This window comes from Ambystoma mexicanum, chromosome 2p, assembly GCF_040938575.1.
Source record: "Ambystoma mexicanum isolate Mex_15411 chromosome 2p, UKY_AmexF1_1, whole genome shotgun sequence".
NCBI classification, from domain to species: Eukaryota; Metazoa; Chordata; class Amphibia; order Caudata; family Ambystomatidae; genus Ambystoma; species Ambystoma mexicanum.
Genome location: NC_090923.1, coordinates 1,226,486,104 through 1,226,504,023, shown reverse-complemented (window position 1 = coordinate 1,226,504,023; position 17,920 = coordinate 1,226,486,104). Strand labels below are relative to the sequence as shown.

Sequence of the window (17,920 nt, the reverse complement as noted above, 5' to 3'; positions counted from 1 at the left end):
AGAAAACCACACTCTTATCGAGGATTAAGAGGAGAACTCAAAGATATTTTAGCGCAAGTAGTGAATCCTCCTACTGGTTGTGCCGAATTCATAGACCTGACAATACAGCTGGATCACAATTGCAGAACCGGCACTCTGATCGGGCCAGATCAGAGACTAGATCACTCTATGTTTGTTGAAAAGACTCTGGAACCCGTCCAATGACTGAAAGTCATCCTGAGCCAATGCAGTTAGGAGGTGTTCGGGGTCCCACATCTAAGGAAGAAAGACACAAAAGAAGACAGCAGAACTTATGTCTCTATTGTGGTTCAGCAGGTCACCATTTGCAAAACTGTCCAGTGAAACCACCATTGAAACCAGTGGGAGCAGTAGACAAAGTGGACAGGAAGATCACAGAAAATGAACAGCCGAAAAACTGCAACGCCCAACAAGTGTAGAGGTCGACTTGTCGAGCCAGAAGGAGGAAAATCAGATCTCTCATTTTGTTGTTCCAGTCATCTTAAGTAGTGACCTTCAACCTTCCAAGATATTTGCTCTGGAATCATATGTGGACAGTGGTGGGATTGGGAACTACATGGAGTACACAATGGCACACAAGATGGATACTGGAATGCACCAAAAGGCTGTGATAGAAAATGTCACTGCAGTAGATGGTACTCAACTAATATCCAGACCAGTGACTAAGTGTGCTGAAGTTTGCACCTTGCTTTGCCAGGAGGGACATTGAGAAAAGATCTTGTTTGACCTAATTAGTGCTCCAAAGTTTAAAGTGATATTAGGAATTCCATGGCTAGAGAAACATAATCCACAGATTGATTGGTGTACCTAAACCTTCGTTTTTACCGATAAATGCAGGTATTCCTGCTATGTTCAAGGCAGAACCTTTGAAAAAGAAGTTCCCGTCAATTTAAGAGAAAAACCCACCTTAGGGTTAATAGGAACCCTTCCACCGAAGTATCAAGACTTTCAATATGTATTCGAAGAAGAACAGGCTAACGTGTTGCCTCCTCATCGGCCATATGATTGTCAAATTGATTTGATTCCTGGTTCAAAAACCCCATGCAGCAGAATTTCTGCCCTGACTGAACAAGAAAATATTCATCTGAAGACCTATTTGGATAATGACTTTGCCAATGGTTCTATTCGGCCCTCTAAGTCCCACGTGACGTCTCCTGTTTTTCGTGCCCAAGAAAGAAGGGGACCTTCGGACTTGCACAGACTCTGTGCCCTCAACCAGATCACAGTCAAGAACCGGTACCCCCTTCCACTCATTCCAATGTTAATGGATGAAGTTAAGGGTGCCAACATTTTTACTAAACTAGACCTTCGAGGAGCTTACCACTTAGTGAGAATCAAAGAAGGAGATGAATGGAAGACTGCTTTCCGCACAAAATAAGGCTTGTACAAGTACCAAGTCATGCCCTTTGGCTTATGCAAGCCCCAGCAGCTTTCCAGAATTTTATGAATGATGTTTTATGCGAATTGCTAGATGTCTGCACTGTAGTGTACCTCGACGACATTCTCATTTATTCAAACTCGGTCCAAGAACAAATACCCATGTAAGAGCAGTACTCCAGAAACTGAAACAACACAAGCTATTTGTCAAACTAGAGAAATGCTCCTTTCATGCGACCTCAGTGGAGTTTTTGGGATTCGCCCTGTCACCTATGGGAATCCAAATGGATAACCGAAAAGTTGATGCAGTTCTAAATTGGCCTTTCCTTACGTCAGTGAAAGGAGTCCAATGTTTTTTAGGGTTTGCAAATTTCTACAAACACTTTGTTGCAGGATTTTCACAACTAGTCCACCCAATAACTTTGTTACTGTGAAAGCACAAGACATTCTCCTGGACCAAAGAAGCAGACAGGCTTTCCAGACATTAAAAGAAAAATTTACCACCGCTCCCATTCTAGTGTCAAGTCTTGTGGGTCGTGTAGAGTAAGTATACCTCCGTCTTTAAGCACCCAACAGGGAGATATGAGTAACTCGCTGTTTGGTTATTAGAGCCACAGGTGCCAGGAACTGGAACGCCGGGTCCTACCAGTGGCAGCAAAGGAAGGAGCAAATTAAACAGTGTATGCAATACCCTCCGTGTAGTGAGATAACCAAGCAATAACAAAAAAAAGTGCACCTACCCGAGGTTGGTGATGGGGCCAAATGATGGGAAGAGAACAGCAGAATAAATGGAGACCAAAATCTAGTCCCTATTCCCTCAGTGAGTAATGCTGCAGCAGCGAGGAGGATACTTGAAGACAAATTGCAGACAAACTGGAGACTCACTGGAGACAGCTGGGGTCCAGAGAGGGGATTCAAGAACCCTTGAAGATGGTGACCAAGGCAGGTAGGAGAACAAGAAGTGTTTGTGGATTACAGGGCAAGAACAGATCAAAAGCGCACAATCCAGGAGAAAAGAATGGATAATCCAAAAACAATCCGTAAAGCGATTCCGTAGGTCAAAATCCGAATGGGGAATAGAGTAGCAACACAGCAGAATGGGCGAAGCAAAAGGCAGTCCAGGCAAACAAGGTCCGAAGTCAAAATCAGAAAGAAATCCGAAAGTGGGTAAAACAAGACACGAAACGCCAAACGCCAAGAAGAACCACAGCTGAGAAGCGGGGCCCGGCGCACACAGCCGTGATTTCTGGCGTTGCCATGGTAAATGGGTCACGTGAGGAAGATGTGTGCGTCACGTGATGATCGTCGTAACCCGTCATCATGGCGTTGTGCCTAGGAGACGTGGAAACCAGAGAGGCTGAATCACATGATCCCTGCCTTCCTAAAACCCGCCTCAGTCTGTAGGTCTGTCCGCGTCTTGTTGCCATGGAGACGCCGTTCCTTGAAGATAAGATGCCATGGGAACTGCCAAGGGCGTCGGATATGATGCAGTTTCCAGGAGTGCCGTGGAAAATATCCCTTCTTCTGCCTTGTTACAGGTATATAGTCCTGATGCTGCAGCATGGAACTAGTGGGAGTAGCGTGGGACTTGGAGGGGAACCGGGACTGAGAATGCATGACAGAACCCCCCCAAAAGGCCCACGACCCCGTGGGCTGGAGGGATTATGCCGGTAGAACTGGGAAACAAGTATAGGGGCGTGAACAGCCTCTGCGGGCTCCCAGGAGCGCTCCTCAGGGCCGTAACCCAACCAGTCCACCAGGAAAAACAAGCGACCCCTCGTGGCACGGGACCCTAAGATGGCATTGACCTCGTATTGATCCCCTGGAACGCCCTGCATAAAGGGAGTGGGAGGCAAGACCACCCTAGTAGAGACAGGACAAGGCTTAAGAAGGGAGGCGTGAAAGACGGGATGGATGCACAAGCCAGAAGGAAGGGACAGGTGGAAGGCTACAGGATTCACAACATTGGTTATTCTATAAGGACTGACAAACCTGGGAAGTAGCTTGCAGCAGCCGGGTAGTCGAAGGTGTCTGGTGGACAACCATGCACTATCCCTAGGAACGTACGGGGGTGCCGAAGAGCGTTTGTCTGCCACACACTGTATGGTTTCTTGAGCTTCTCGGAGATGTGTAAGGGTCAGGGCATGGACCAGGGACAGGTCTCTAACACAAGGCGAGGCGGCAGGGGTCCGTGATACTGAGAGATCAGGAATGGGAAGTGTACGTGGGTGCTGACCATTCAGGGTGTAAAATGGGGAGAAACCAGTGGATGAGTGCGGGGCGTTATTGTATGCGAACTCAGCAAGATGCAATAATCAATACCAGGACCATTGATTCTGGAGGGAAAGACAGCGTAAATATTGTTCCATTGCCTGATTTACGCATTCAGTCTGCCCATCCATCTCAGGGTGGTATGAGGACGAGAACCTGGCATCGATACCGAGCAGTTTGGTGAGAGACCGCCAGAACTTAGATGTGAATTGTGAACCCAGATCAGAGATAATAACCGTGGACAACCCAAAGAAACAAAAGACCTCCCGAAAGAACAAGCCAGCTAGTGTAGGGGCTGTGGGTACTCCTGAACAAGGAACAAAACGGGCCATTTTTGTAAAGGAATCAACAATCACCCACACTGTGTCAAAACCCCCCAGTCAGTAACAAAGTCCATGGTGAGTGTGTGCCATGGCCTGGGTGGTATGGGCAAACCCAATGGATGTCCTTTATGGTTCTTGCACTACGCACAAATGGAACATGTGCTGACGTAGTTAGCGACGTCCTTTCTCATTGGTGGGCACCAACACCAGCATTGGAGCAAGGCAAGGGTGCGTTTTTGACCTGGGTGACCAGTGATGGGGGCATCATGGTACCATTCCAAAGCCTGGCTGCGTGTGTCAGGAGTGGAGAGGTACAGCCTATCCTGAAAAAAAGGTTAGATCGTCATGCAAAACCAAGTCCCATGCTGCCAACTGTTCTGGGTGTTGGGACGACCAGTGTTGAGCAGAAGCTAGCAGCCTGGGAGAGGGTGTGCATAGATACACTATATGTTTCTTATTAAGAAGAGTATCAGGATATAAAGGAAGAGAAACCCCCCCCCCCGGGGTACGAGTCAGAGCGTCGGCTTTTCCATGTGTAGTGCCTGGTCTGTGTTTGACTATGAAGTCATAAGCCGAAAAGAAAAGGTGCCAACGAACTTCCCAGCTGTTGGCACACTTCAGGGAGGCCAAGTCCTGCAAATTACAATGATCGGTATATACTTTGGTTTGATGACTGGCCCCCAAGAGATGGTTTCGCCACACCTGGAAGGCATCCTTAATAGCCAAAAGATCTTTTTCCGTGACACTATAGTGCGTTTCTGCTGGAGTAAATTTGCTTGAGTGAAAGGCTACATGATGCAAACGACCTGTGGAAGGACACGTTTCTGAGAGAACCGCTCCCATGGCATAAGAGGAGGATCAGCCTCCACTATGAACGGGAGATCCAGGTTCGGATGTTGAAGCACAGGAGCTGACGTGAAGGCTGCTTTCAGTGCTTCGAAGGCTTCCTGTTGCACAGATGTCCATAGGAAAGGGACCCTGGGGCTGGTAAGGAAAGTGAGTGAGACAGTGAAGAAGAAAACTCAGAGATGAACCGTTTGTAAAAGTTAGCGAAACCAAGAAAGGACTGAAGGGCTTTGGCCGATGGGGGGATAGGCCAATCTAATACAGCACAGATTTTTGAGGCATTCATGGATAATCCCCCTGGGGCGATGTGAAATCCCATAAAGTCTACCTCATGAACATGAAACAAGCATTTCTCAGGTTTTGCATACAGAGCATGAGCCCGGAGTCGGGAGAGCACCTCACACACGTGTACCACGTGTTCTTGTAGGGAAGGGGAATATAACAATATTTCGTCCAAGTACACCATGACGAAAGCGTCCAGGATATCACTGAAAATGTCATTCATGAATCGTTGGAATGTTGCGGGTGCATTGCACAGACCAAACGGCATGACCGTATATTCGTAAAGCCCATATCTGGTGCAAAATGTTGTTTTCCATTCATCGCCCTTGCGGACTTGGACCAGGTTATAGGCACCCCTGAGATCTAGCTTAGTGTATATTGATGCATGGGTCCGGCGATCGAGCAAAGGACCAATGAGCGGAATGGGATAACTGTTTTTTACTGTGATGGCATTTAGTCATCTGTAATCAATACAAGGACGCAAATCCCCTTCCCGTTTCGGTACAAAGAATATTGGACTGGCCGCTGGTGAAGTAGAGTGCCGGATGTGGCCAAGTATGACAGTGCTTTGTGTAATGAGGTATGGCGCCGGAGAGGTTTGTCGCTGTATAGCTTGTCTGTTACTCATACATTCCTCTTGTTCGTGGTTTCACCTATACAAAGGAGGAAGGATAGTGTCCAAGACTACGCTCTCTCAAAATTGCTAGTAAACTATGGAGATTGCCACTGGCATCTGAGTTCTTACCGCTTAACATTACTGCTGGATCCCGCAATAAAGCTTTGTCAGTCCAGTCTGACAGCTCTTCCATGTTAGTTACCAAGGAATATGTGTCATCCGCAACCGCTACCGCGGGTGGCGGCTCCTTCCACGTTGGAGGCTCTCCGGCAGGTAGAGCGATTTAGTCCCCTCTTTGTGTCTAGTACCAAGCCACGACCAATCACAGCACTGCCGGTAGTTTATCTGCCATTCAAGCCCGGCAGTCGCTGCGTTTCAACCGTTTTTGGTTCTCGCTCCAGCGGCTCTGGTTTTTGCGCTCACCAGCGTTTGCCCTCTGCTAGCCTCGTCTTGCAGCGGGTCTGCCTTGCTTGCTCGTCCCTCCTCTTTGGGATAAGAGTTCTTTTCTTCTTACCTGTTTGCCGTAGGATACAGCGGCGGCCTTTTCTTTCTGTAGCGTTTTCCTTGCCGATCACTCAGCACTTCTTCGCTTTCTCTTTCTAGTCTCGCCGCTCCGGCGGCGGGCGTTTGTTGTCCTCCCGCTTTGCCGCTCTTTTCTCTCGCGGCTCTCCAGTTTTCCCTTTTTTCTCTGTCCATTGTTTTCTCTTCTGTATTTCTCTTTTTCTCACCACGCCTATCATATCCTTGGGCCTGGTTTCCTCCACCTCTCTTTGGAGTACTGGACTTCCCTCCTGAGTTTCTACCCGGTGGACCACGCATCAGCTTCCAGTTCCTACTGTATTCCAGTTCGATCGTCACCTACCTCATTGCCAGAACATCCTAAGGGTTTTTCCCACTTGTGGGTTTTTCCCCCTTTGTCCGGCCTGTTCCCGGTCAAGGGGTCCCAGGACGGCTGTCAAGTCAGCGGTCACTGTGGCTTCTCACCGAGACAGGCAAGTGCTACCCAAAAAAGAACGGGACTACCTGAGCCGGCGGAATCTACAGAACGCAGGGGACTCTGAGGACTCAGGTGAGGAGAGTGTGGAGGGAAGGGAAGAGAAAGGAGTCATACAGCTTTCACAGTCACAATATGTTACCTAGTTAACACAACGTGCCGAACTGCTGTCCTGGAATAGCTGCTTCCTCGTGCATTTGACCTTCCTCTAAGTGTGCTCTTGTGCTCCGCCTTTTATCCGAGTTGGGAAGGGAAAGGGCAGTCAGGTGTGTGTAGTTGTCGGCAATTGCCTGACTCTGCCTGACCCTTGTGCTGGGACATGTCAGATAAACGGCTCTGATATCAGTCAGTTGTCGCTCACGGGGTGAGAAAGTGTTTGTGTTGGAAAGGGGGGGGTACAGTTTTAAGTATCCTATTGGACAGATTGGGGAAAAGGTATCATATGGAAGGGGATAGCACTTCTCACACTTTGGTGTCCCACTTCCACTCCCCAAAGGCACCCCATCCAGGTGATCCTCCTGCACTGGTCCACCGCCAGGAACTGGATCCAATAGTGATGGCCGTGTCCTGGCCACCTGGATGACAGATCCCTGGGGACTAGTAAGTGAGACACCTTCAAGTTTCTCACAACACTCACTAGGATTAATTCCATTTCATCGGGAGAGGGAACTCACCCGTCAGCCTTCCACATTGTCAGTGTAAATTAACAAACCTAACACCTGTTCTCTTTGGGTTATGTCATATAGTCCTGAGAAAAGAGTGGCCATCACAGTCTCCAAGGCATACATTTGACAACATGCTGCTATACATTATGCTAAGCCTAGACATAGCACAGATGTAAATTAGTGACATGCAGGCTTCCTCTTCTAACCGCAGACACCTAACCCCAGTAAAGCACTAAACAAACACGCTTCGCATACCTGTTCTCCTTGGGTTGTGTGGTATCATCTAAGAGAAGATTGGCCATCACTGTCTCCTCATGAGGGACATGAAATAAAAGAGTAAAAGTCACAATTCTGACATCAGGAAATGGCATGGTGCTATACGTTCCACTTGGCCTAGAAACAGTACAGATGTACATTAGTGACATGCATGCTTCCACTTGTAACCGCATAGACAAAACCCCAGTAAAGGACAATGCTAATCCACTTGGCATACATGCACTCTGTGGGATGTGTTGTATGTTCCAGATATCAGAGGGGCCGTCACTGTATCATCCCTTTGCAATATAGTCAAGATGGACAAGAGCAAGTGTCAGAATTATAACACATGCAAATGTGATGGGGAAATACTTTCTAATAGGATATTGTGATGAATCTGGTGGAGTCATCACTGATCTCCCAGCGGTAACCTCCTCCCATGTGGCCAGAGGACGGCAGCCGCTACCTGATACTGACCCTGGTGGCGGCTATATAACGGAGGAACAGTTGGGAGGAGACAGCCTCCAAGGAGATGTCATGGCTTCATCGGGTGAAACATGGTATCCTTAATTTTCCCTTGAAAATAACCTCCACATGTCTGAAACCCTCATGCCTTACTGTCATGCATCTACTCCTTTTCCTATGAAGAACAAGGAAAAACCCTTTTTCTAAAACGATGAACCATCCTTCCAACTTTGATTGCCCTTGCCAATCTGATAGTCACCATTTTCAATTCCACTTGTCAATCACTCAGAACTGACTTGCAATCAAAACCTTTTAAAAATGCATATTTAAATTCCCTAAGTCCATTGTGAACAATGGACTTCGGTTCCCAGAATCCTTGAAATACTGGGACAAAGAACAGAGATTGAGTAATGTGGAGCAAAAGAGACTCCAAGCTCAGCGAGTGTCCTAGTGTTTTCTGGCACACACCTGTGCCCGGAAGATTTAAGGAGCCCAAACCAAGAATCAATGGCAGCTGCTGTGTTGCCTGGCAAGAGGGCTGCACCTGTCTACGAGGAGTGGAGAAGTGAAGAGATGGGACCGGAGTGGTTGAGCCAGGTGTCTCACCAATGGAGAAGAAAGAAGCTGCTGAGCCAAGAGACACTGCAGGAATGCCAGGAGCCGGTGAGGCAATCCTGAGCGTCTGTTGATGAAGGAAGGCAGTGTTTCACTTACCGGAGCCAAGAGGAGCAGGTGTGTTAAGTGAAGTCATGGAGGACCGACGAACAAAGGAAAGGTGGCCGCGAGAAGGAGGCAGACAGGATTCTTTCATCAGCAGACCAAGAGAGAGTTCATCAATGCCAACAGAGACTGGTGAGTCCACCTACAAGCAGCAGGGACACAAGGGGATATCAGCGACCACAAACATTTGGGAACCACTTAACTGCGAAAGAGATAAAGAATGGGCATATTGGAAAGGGGGAGCCTAAATCACAAACAACCCCTCTTCTAATGTGTGACTGCACACAATGCAAATACTTGAGAAGCAGAGAGAGAGGATAACATATCAGAAGGATAAATTATCCCACGTTATATATGAGCAACTTTGGAAGCAGGCGAAAACACTGAATGAATAGAAGTCCCGGCAGGAGAGTATACCAAGCAGTCACAAGTGTGTGAATCAGAAGCTCTGGCAGGAGAGTATACCAGGCAGTTTCACGCGTGTGAATCAGAAGCCATGGTAGGAGAGTATGCCAGGCAATTTCAAGTGTGTGAATCAAAGGTACTGGCAGGAGAGTATACCAGGCAATTGAAAAGGATTGTGTTAAACAAGAAAGAAGAAACCACACCATCTGATAGAGAGAAATACCAGATGCCCTGAAAGAAACAACATTTGTAAAGCCAGACAGTTTTTGTGTGCAAGTGTGGCAACTGGCCAAGAGAGGCCCAAAGAACTGTTGTGTATAAGAACCTCAAGCAGTAAAGAAGAATCCAGGGAAAGGGAACTACCCTCTGGAACCAAGAGCTTCTTCCTTGAAGAACCTTCTGTTTGAACCATCTATTCTTCCTTTATGAACACTTAACCTTCCAAGGTTAAAGACATTTCCCTTTTCATCTTAGAGTTTAGTTTATAGTGTGAGGGTCAGAATAGAACCTTGGACACAGGACAGGTTTGGTTTTGACATCCTGACATGGACAGATCCTTAGTTTTTGTTTAGTAAGGGAAAATCCTCTTAGAGCAGGGTCAGAGATGCCTTTTCCCAACCCCTTTTATTTTCAATAAATGTCTTTTACCAAAAACATGGCAAACTTGTGTCCGACTTTAATTTTTGACTCCTCACAATACATACTGCCATGAGAAAAAATATTCACCCACTGCTCTAAATTTTCACAAAATATAATAGATTAACAGGAATGAATAAAGCAACAGTGATTCTTAAATAAACACCCAATGCTAGGGGTCAGAGGGTAATGAAAAGGCTGTACCAAAACAAGTATTTTCCTGCAGAGCACGAAATGAGAAATTTTTCAAAGCCATTTTTATGACGCTCTAAAATTGGACGGGGAATACTATCAACTCTGTCCACGAACTGTAAGGACCGGTATTGTTGAAATTCAAGCTCCCAATTCCACACCCATAAATATGCATCCCCAAGACACAAAGAAACTCGGAGTAAGATACCTGTGCATCGTGTGTTTTTTCAGATGATACCATAAAAGCTACTGACATCCTACTATGGGATGAGAGAAAAAGATAGACATTTGAGGGGCGAATATTTTCTCCTCAGCCCACACAATACGAAGTCCTGAAAGAAAACAAAATTGTAAAGCCAGACTGTTTTTGTGTGCAAGTGTAGCAATTGGCCAAGAGAGGCCCAAAGAGCTGTTGTGCTTAAGAACCTCAAGGAGTAAAGAAGAATCCTGGGAAAGGAAACTGCCCTCTGGAATCAAGACCTTCTTCCTTCAAGAGATTTTGTTTCAACCATTTATTCACCTTTATATTTATAGTATTTTCTCATCTGCCCACACAATCTGAAGTCAGGGTTTAGTGACTTGACACCACTCGCTTGCAATTTAAAAAGTAACAGTAATGTACAAGCCAAGCGTGTTCAGCATACATCAGTATAGGGAAATTACTTGATAGTTAACCAAACACAGATGACCAAGGCATTCTATTCCTACAGATAAAAAATAAGATCAGTGATGTAAAAATGCAACTATTACCACAAGAGAAAACAGAATAAGACAACACATTGCATTCATGAAGGACAATGCAGTGATTGATAATAGTGGCATAGATTGTATTATGAGTTAGAATAGAGACTGTTCAACCTAATAGACAAACCAACAGTGAGTGGAATACCTGACCTCCCTGCGAAATGTCAGATGGTTCAGAGGATGCGCTTGACAATCCAGTTTGCCCCTGTGAACAATATATGAAAGAGTGCAAGAGGCAGAGTCACAGATAGAACACACGTAAATATGATTTGTAAGTACTTTGCAAGCAACCGAGGCACCACATGAACAATCATATCATACTATATAATAAAAGGGCAGATGTATTTTTGTCCGAAGCCGTCATGTGCAGTAAAGGCTGCCCGAATGCACCGAATGCTCTGCTAGAGGGAGCTGTTGCCTTAGGAAATACAGTGGTCCAATTGCCATAGCTTTGTTTGTCGGTACCGCTAGAGGGAGCTGTAGGCTTAGGATCTATAGTGGTCCTACTGTGTTAATGAAAACCTGCACTTTGGCTCGTGTACACAGGCCTGTACACTAGTTATCAATAATATGCCTGCTGTCAATTGAAAGGCTTTTTTGCAGACATTCACAATGCACAATGCAACTCACAGTGCAATACGTGCACTCCAAGGGAAGTGTTGAAGGATGCTGTGTGAAAGATAAGAAAGGGGCCAAGAGAAAAAGTAAGTTACAAAATCAGCAAATTTGATGGGACAACACATTAAACTGGGCAGATTTATTACAGAAAGCCACATTGGTGACATGCCCTGTATGAATTATAACTAACAAATACTTTTTAATGCATAGCACAAAACAACCATGACCGTAATTGATGCTTTTAGTACAATCTGTTGGGAATGGACACAATCAGAATTGCCAGATAAGTCTTATGCATTGTTCAATAAATAAACTGGGTCAGGAGGCAAAGTAGAAATTGAAACATAAAAAATATACCTGAAACAGAGCAATATTTATGACTTCATGCCATTCATCTATACTATACTCCCTTGTCCATGGCCATGCACAAAAATAGTATGTACAGTAGTTGCAAATAACCTCTGATTCAGTCTGCAGTGACCCTTCTTTGTATATTCTGAAGACTCGTACATCTCAGCTGTAAACTGTTGACTGCAGACACTACATTGATTTCCTTGCATATCTGCTACTACATCATTTGCATGGCTTTCAATGTCATTGTGTTGAAAGCCATATTTGAGCAGCCATCGTCGTATCACTGCCCCATCGTTTGGAAAAATGTGTAGCACCTTCCGGTGGGTCTTCAGATGTGTGTTGTTAGAACATAGAAAATAGAAAGTAGGATTTAATGGAATCAAAAAGTCGCATGTCCTGATCTGGGCAGATTGGTAACCAAATGTGCCATGTGAACACCTCAAGAATTGCACGACTCCCTCTCAGTACCTCAACATAGTGCGGCATCCTGCTGAATTCAATGTTCTAGTGGTGTCGTTTATGGTGGTCTGTTGATGTAAATAGGGGGCCATTTGGCAGGGGCAGCGTGCTCAGTTTCATCGTATTTTAGTATATTGTCTGTCTGCATTTGACTAGAAAGACCACCATCACTATGGGGGCAGATATGTGCATGCCATTGAAGATGAGTAATCAATTGACTTTGATAAGATAATTGTACTTGCATCTTTTGGGACTGATGGCACACCCCATTATAAGATCATGTCAAATTCAGTTAGTTCATGCTATTGTTTAGTGTTTGCGGGGTTCTCTAGATGAGTGGAGGTGAGCTATGGCTTGAGCCAGGATGGTCGATTGACATATGCCTGCATTTGGCCAGCAAGAGATACCATGCCTGTGGGGGAAGATACTTTCATTAATTGAATTCTGTATCCCTTTGAGTAGTCAAATGACTATGACAAGAGGACTCTTTTAGCATCTTCTTGGAGTCTTGGCACACCCGAGTATAGGATCTTGCCAAATTCCAATAGCTCATGTGATTGTTTAGGGGTGAGGATGGTCTCTAGATGATGTGAGGCGACCTTTGGTTGGAGCCAGGACAGCCTGTTCACATATGTTTGTTTATTTACACAGTCTGCATTCGACTAGCAAGAGACAATGCGTCTCTGGTGGCAGATATTTGGATGCCATTGAAGCTTGCATCCATTTAATTAGTCAATTATCTGTGAAAAGAGGTTTGCACTGGCATCGTCCCAGACACGTAGCTCTCCTCTCTCTGTAACATGACGCAGAATTGGTTTGAATACTTCGACTATAAATCGTTTGCAGACAACTTCTTGGTGAGGTGAGGTGACTTCCAGCTGGAGGCTGGATGGTTAGCCGACAAATGTGGATTTACATTGTTTACTTTTGACAAGAAACAGAGCCTGTCTGTGGTGCCATTTATTTGCATTGCTTCCCTTTAACAAATACATTTTAGGAAAAAAAGTGGGCTGTTGACACATCAACAAAAACTTCAACAGCCAAGCATAGTGGTTCATCCTGCTTATTTCATTGATCAAGTGCTATTGCGTAGCATGGCATATTGACCAAGTTATCAAAAATCTGCATGGAGTTATGGTGTAGGTTTGATAATTTTTAGACATTTTGATCTTCTACCTATTCAGAGCTTGAGTTGCCATTTGCAAAGTTGCATACTGGTGTGGACGTGCATATTGTGATGTAATATAGCAGAATGTATGCATTTCACAAGAAGATAGCATGAAGTACATAATATAAGTAATGGTTAACATTTCAGGGTCAGGCTAGGATGATGCAAGAAGTATGGCACCATCTACAACTCTTTCTAGATGGTGCCACCTACAGAGAGTTACACTACAGACATATGTGACTTTCTGTACATTTCTCAATTTCCAGTGTTAAATTTGGACAATAAGATGTGCCATGTGATAAATTGAATTATTGTTTAAGGCATATTGTTCTGGAACTAATTGTGTTCTTTGTGTAAACAGTGGAAGACACAATGGCATCACAGTAAAATTGAGCAAATTCAGAGGAGTGTCAGCAATGTCAATTATTGTGATATTGGTCGAGGAAAGTGAAATCTTGCTTTTGTATATCACATGGGTAAGTTTGCAGTTTCCAACCATTTTAAATTTCTTTTGCATGTTCTAGTCTCTTTTTGTCTTCATACAAATAATTGTGTTCATAAAGGATGCAAAATGTTTAGATAAGGTCCATTGTGATGATCTGTTAATTTTGGTAACACAAACCACATTGCCCCTAAGCACCATGATGTTTCAAGTTCCAAAACATATTTATTTTACATTAATTTCTTGACATAACGTTACAAAACACTACATTTTTCCGTTTTGTTGTGAGTTTGTATTAAGTGTTTGGTGCGTACATACTTTGTGAGCTCCAATGCTCTATACAGAAAAAAAGTATTCCTCATATATTGCATCACAAATACGTATTTCTTAATATATTTTGACAATGGCTAGCATAAACCACCAGGACCACGCTGCCACACATTACCCATACTGCAGATTGACAGTGCCAAAATTCCTTCTGTAGAAAACGACCACTTTTATGGTATGTGACATGATTTATGATGAGACCCATGACTTTTGTAAGCCAACAACATGCATGGAATGTTATGGAGATTGCTGCGGAGAGAAGGAAAACTGCTTGTTAATTGACGCGGCACTAGCTATAAACTGTAAGTATAAAAATTGTGAAAATAATGGTGAAGTATATATAGATGGATGTCCAAAAATCAGACTAGTAATTACACATACACCATGTGCTTATTTTACAGTTTTGTGTGTATCACTGTAATAAATGAGATGCAACATATTATCAGAGTTTGATCTTTCTTTTTTGAAGATCGATCCTAGATTTTTTTATTGGAAATTGCCTCTATGCACCAAAAGTTCACCCATAGTAGCAGCATTATAATTGTTCCCTGGCAAATGGTTGCTATGGACATTTTTCATCTTTGAGTCATGTTAAGAGAACAAATGGCAAAACAATACACATAAAATAGAATAAATACTTTAATAGCAATATCTCCAGCAATGTAAAATGAACATTTGTCAGTAAATGAATGATTTGCAAAAAGATACAAACACAAAACTGCCACATTCAAGGCCTCTTGAATGTCTTGGATGCTCCTGAAGCAGACAAATTGACCTGTCGAACTTGGAAATTGTTAAGTGATGGCATGTACTATGCATGCACTTTGACAGTGAATCCACCACGTACGTGCTTGATATGCCCCAAGACAATACCATCTGTTGATAGAAAGGACATTGAGTGACAGAAGAGAAATAGATTGTACACTGAAGCGAACATTTGAACATTATTCACAATGGGACAGTCAAAAGTATAAATGACATGTAAGCATTCTTAGATGCCACAAATATATAATTAAAGCTATCCAAAAGACTGCCATCAGGCCACGTCACACACCTAGGAAAACATCAAAATGAATAAAGTTCTATGAAAACATTGTTATATTTGTTTTTCTTATAAGGAAAACGTAAAGAATCTTAGAAACATAAATTGTTAAGACGGAAATATTTATATTACAAGATGAGGAGGAATAGGTGACAAGATAAAGAAAAAGCAACTGCCAGTGCCATCACATAGAAAATAATACATCTGGTCTGGCATGATCAAAGTACAAAAAGGTTTGTAATGGTAAAGTTTGTCAAATTGTTGCAAAACCTTCAATACTATACTCACTCATTAGTGGGAACATGCAGACGAACAGTGTCACAAATTCTTATTTATTATTTTTACATCTGTAGGAGCGCACTTAACGCTAGGGCGTCTAGGCACTATTACAGGCGAATAGCGGCAGGGCAAAGGAAGGTACACTTGGTTGTCTGGAAGGACGTTAGGTGAACAGGTAAGTCTTTAGTTGTTTCCAGATCCTGAAATAGGAATCTTGTCTTAAGGGCCATAAGCATTTGAAGAACTGAATGGGAAAGACAAGGAGCCCCTAAGTCACCTTGATGCTGCATGCACAGTGGAGAATGGTCTTCTGATAGACCCTACAGGTCAAATTCTCTCAGCAATAGATGTTTTCTTCTAATGTGGGCATCAGTTCAGAAAAATGGCATTGACACCAAGTGGAGACACTTTCCATTCGAATTGCTTCAGGATCAGGAGAATCTTCTGCTGGTTCTTCTTGACTTTGCCTTGCTTCCATTTGTATATCCAAGTATTCGGGTTAGTAGTACATTAACCCATTAAACCCTGCAATTGAAACTTTCAAACGTGCTTGGCCGATACAAGATGTGCAGGGGAAGACACACAAAAGACTAGATCTGCTAAAAAAAAAAGTACAGATAAAAAGGGTATTCAATTACAAATTAGATTCAAAATATGTACTTGCTAATCCAGGTACATACAAAGTAACAGAGGTAATCAAGTTGTTTGTTGAAATATCAATTCAAAAGGGATATGTGAGGAAAATTCAAAGCATTTTACATTACTAAAATTAGTAAATCTCAGTGTATCTTGAGGTAAAAAATTTAAAAAAAGAACTCAGCAGAGAGATACTGGATCTACGTGAAAAAACTGCAGACGAAAAGAATGAGCCTCAAAACAGAGAAGCTGATATCTTTGCATTTTGAAAATGTCGAATGTGGTTTTTGGACATTTGTCCCCTGCTCTTCGTGTAATTTAAGCATTGCGGGGACAACATCCCTGCAACTCCCAAAGCCCACAATGCCGAACCAGGGAAGCCGGGGTCACTCCTGCAACTCCTGCCCCTCTTGTTAGGCACTATGGGATTCAAAGTTTTCTACGGATTCGAGGTTTTCTACAATGTCGAATGCGCACTTAAACGCGCATTCAGCAATTATTCTTTGCGACCATTACCAAGATATTAGGATAAATGCGGATGAGACAGTGGAAAATCCTTTCACTATTGAAATTGGTGCAAATAGATGTCAATGGTTGCAAACATGCATTCCCACAGAAAACTAGATGATGCCTCTGTAATAGAAATGATGCAAAACACACACTCAGACTAATGTAGCAGATGCAGTCGTTAAAAAAATGATATGGCATATAAAAAAATTACGAATGAGACATGCGGATAATAAAGCGAACACAGAGCAAGGCTTTGCTGAGATATATTGCATGCTAAAGCGTCTTGCACATGTCCATGGAGACACGAGATTGCGTAAATATGGTGAGTACATTTTGCTCAAGGGGCTGCATATGTCACGAGCAGGGGTGCAAGTTCTGGGTTAATGCCACCGGGGCATTCGACCTCAACGAGATTCCGTATCAGGTAACGGCTCTGGGGGCCAATCGCAAGACAGCCATGGGGAACACATGTGGGTCACTGTGATAAGTGCTTAAAAATGTCAGTGAAACTCTGCTGAAAACAATGTAATACATCACGTGGAGTGGCTGTAATGGCGATTGATGGAAATAAATATGGGGAACAGAAACAGTAGCACAAAAGACAAAGAAGCCCAAGCGCTTGCACACTATGTGATGAAGCTTAGATGGTAGCGGGTGGTTGTATGTAGTGGGTGTTTGGCCGAATACTCCACAAGGAAAATAATATATTAGTAGATGTATACAATCACACTGCGCCAATCACTGTGAGGTTTCAGGCATAAATGCATATGTATTTATTAATTCCAGAATCAGCCTGACACCTGTTTCGAGCCTGAGCTCTTCTGAGGCTTAAAGTGTTCTTGTTGTTGACATAGTCATCAATGAGCTTAGTAGCTAGAATGCAATAAACACTTCCGAATTCCTGTATATTCTTCGCTGTTGCGTCACAAAAGTTGAATTTATCGGCCTTTCGGCACAAGGTCCCTTGACAACGTGGACTTGTGCCAAAAGGCCGATAAATTCAACTTTTGTGACGCAACAGCGAAGAATATACAGGAATTTGGAACTGTTTATTGCATTTTAGCTACTCAGAAGAAGAGCTCAGGCTCGAAACACGTGTCAGGCTGATTCTGGAACTAATAAATACATATGCATGTATGCATGAAACCTCACAGTGATTGGTGCAGTGTGATTGTATACATCTACTAATGGAAATAAATAGGGATTGTCCATTACTTTAAGGACCTGGAAAAGAGGGCGGTTACTGAAAGGAAACCTGGTAGGAGATAGAGGAATG

At 43.7% G+C, this 17,920-nt stretch overlaps 1 long non-coding RNA gene across 1 annotated transcript in view; it reads right to left on the bottom strand.

The window, feature by feature from the left end:
* Positions 1-14,803: 14,803 nt before the first annotated feature.
* Positions 14,804-17,920, bottom strand: part of LOC138566025 (uncharacterized) — a 28,389-nt gene continuing 25,272 nt past the window's right edge. The window contains exon 2 of the long non-coding RNA XR_011301793.1: positions 14,804-15,053. This is a non-coding gene — a long non-coding RNA (uncharacterized lncRNA). The remainder of the gene's footprint in view (positions 15,054-17,920) is intronic.